This window comes from Cucurbita pepo, unplaced genomic scaffold (assembly GCF_002806865.2).
Source record: "Cucurbita pepo subsp. pepo cultivar mu-cu-16 unplaced genomic scaffold, ASM280686v2 Cp4.1_scaffold001001, whole genome shotgun sequence".
Taxonomy (NCBI): Eukaryota; Viridiplantae; Streptophyta; class Magnoliopsida; order Cucurbitales; family Cucurbitaceae; genus Cucurbita; species Cucurbita pepo.
In genome coordinates, this window is record NW_019647200.1 from 1526 (window position 1) to 4483 (window position 2958).

Genomic DNA, 2958 nt, shown 5'->3' on the forward strand with positions numbered 1-2958 from the left:
TTCGCAACTCATTTGGAACACCTTTGATAGATAGCTTCAACAAACTTACTTTGCTCATGAATATTTTTGAGTTCGATATTTATAGTTGTGGCGGAACGCTACTCAAATTGATATAGCCGAATCTTACAACAAAGACTAATTGAGCATTCCTCTATTAGGAGATAGCTTGGAATCATATTCTTTAATCGGGATGATGGTTACATTGTTTTAGTCAAACAACCGAGACTAGTGTATTACCAATAGTACAAACATTTTGTACGTGTATTTTTCTTACATATTAATAGTTATATACAAATATTAATTAAATTTATGAATAGAAATTTGGATTGAACTCAGTTAATAGGTAATCTTAAATTGTATCTAAAAAATATAAGATTCCATTTTTTTTTTACATTGGCGGGAACAAAACAAAGAGTCAAGCAAATGTCATTTGTGTCATGTTTTGATTTTAATTTTCTTTAAATTTTCAATGATAAAAGAAAAAGAGATTATTCTCTCTCGAATATGGAACACTATTGATTATTCTCTCTGGAGTAAATTTTAAGTGAAACATATTTTATGGCTAAGTAATTTCAAGCTACAAGCTTCACATGAAGAGGACATGTCTAGATGAAATGTTAGATTCTAAATATCTAACATATCTATTGTATTAACAAGTGTTTAATACATATCTAACACATGTAGAAGAGCAATATGAGAAAAAGTTATTCTGATGCTTTCTTCACACCCATTCAAAATAGTTTGAAATCTTGCACATCAAATATTACGATTGACTAACTACAACTTTAATTTTGTCATTTAATGGGTCGTTTAGACCAAAAGTACAAAGATGAGAATGAACAAAGAAATGAGAAAGGGAAATAAAAGTCTTTAAGCTTTATTCTCATGCTTTCTTTATATCAGTTAAAGAGTATTTGATACACTTACGGAATTCTATGGATTTTTTTTTCTCCTTTTTCCTTCTTTCTCATTTTTCACGTTTAACTTTTTTTTTTATTATTATTTATAAAAGAAAAGTTAAATATGAGAATGAAGAAATTATGAAGGAGAAATAAATGAAGAAAAAATAACTTGTGTTTAAGAAATGGCATGAAATCTTGTCTGTGGTGTCATAATTGTATCTCATGTCCATATATCATGTTCTTGGATCTCTTAACAAAAATATATTGACTGTAAAAACTTTTTTGATTTTTTTTTTTTATAAAAGTAAAGGGTATTAATGGGAAAACATTCCTAGATTGTGAAAGAGTATTAACAGGTAGAGCCTATCAACTTGAAATGGAAATTTCATCGACAGAGGCTTAGATTTTTGCCTAGAGTGTGAAATTGGTTGGCAATCGAGAACTGATATCTGGGTCTTCGACATCGACGAGACCTTGCTTTGCAATCTTCCTTACTACGAGACCGTGGTTATGACAGTACTGTAGAAATATTCCACGAGTTCTGATTAGTGAAGGAAGAATTTTCTTTAAGAATAGGCCATCACGGTTGAAGCACTCCGCATATGTGGAAAAGAATTCAAGGGACGAAGGCAAGCCGGTTCGGAATTAGATAAAAACTTCGGCTAAGGCCAACCAAGTAAGTGACTGTACTATCGACATGGTTATATTTGATGTTGACATGTGCCCTATGGTTCTGTACTTGTCATATATATTGATATGTGTGAATTGTTTATGAATCGATATGATTATGATATGATGTGTATATGTTATGATATGTTAATTGTATGATAACACTTACGGTACGATGTATTATATGATAAGTTTGAGATAGGATACGAGAAGGATGCAATAAACGTTATGCAATGATAGGAGTAAGATTTGTTTATAAAACGTTAGGTTAGGACAAAACCATTGCATTTATTAGCGATTCATTAGGAAGGATGTATTTTCAATCTTTGATGTGTAAGACTACATGGGGAAGAGAGTCCTTACATTGAAGACATAGGAAAGGAATGTCGTATTGTCAAAGCTAAGAGCGCTATTCATCATGATGGATGGGCATTTTGTTTCTCGAGTACCAATACTACTATTTTATACTACTGGTCATCAAGCCTCAGCGAGTTATTGACATTGTACATGTCACCCAACCACTGATGTAGTCATGCATCTTGACCGTCCGCCAGCATTTCTGAGAAAATTTCTTCATCTATTTGATGTGTTGGTTCTTAATACAGAACATCACTCGAACAAGAGCAAAATACAGAGAAAATAGGTGGGTAATGTATAAAAATAAAATTCGTAGTGAACTCGGTAACTTAAAAGAAATTGATACAGCTAAAGTATTGAACAATGGTTGGATTCGCAAGTCTCCTCTCATCCTCGACTCTGTTTTTTTTCAGGACCATGTCTTCTCACTGTTTCCGCAATAGGGAATGGAATAATGGAGGTAGTTGTGTCGTTACCACATTGTTATCAAGAGGAAGCAAAGTAGAGCATAATAGATCAAGTGATCCAGTTGTTGAAATTGTTGTAAGAGGCACACGAGTAAGAAAGTTGGGAATAACTGCTCTTTCCCAAGCTCACATATCCCCCCTACGGTATCAAGGGAACTTCGGATGGTAGTGAGTTCTTGCATTGGTGCCTCACTGGCATTCTAGACACGTGGAACATGATTCTTCTTGCTCAAATATAGCTTTGTCTATCCTTAAAAGTTCACTTTTTGACATTCAGCTTTGCTCCCTTGAGTAATACACGAAGGCATCTTAATTTGTAGCCTCTAGGGAAGATGATCAATTTGAGGTGGGTTTTAGTGAGAAAGGTGGGAAGAAGAGATGCAATTGTATGATCATGATTTTATATCAACTAATGGTTTTATTTATTTATAAATGAAATTTTTGGTGCATTCTTCGAAAATTCAACAATAATCATCGAATTATTTGGTTACTCTTTTAAGGAAATTCAACATTCGACCTCTTGAATATTCGAAGCTACTTGCAAAATACTGTCGATTATGATT

At 33.1% G+C, this 2958-nt stretch overlaps 1 pseudogene; it reads left to right on the forward strand.

The window, feature by feature from the left end:
• Positions 1 to 1599: 1599 nt before the first annotated feature.
• On the forward strand, positions 1600 to 2634 carry LOC111786088 (annotated as a pseudogene).
• The last annotated feature ends 324 nt before the right edge of the window (positions 2635 to 2958 follow it).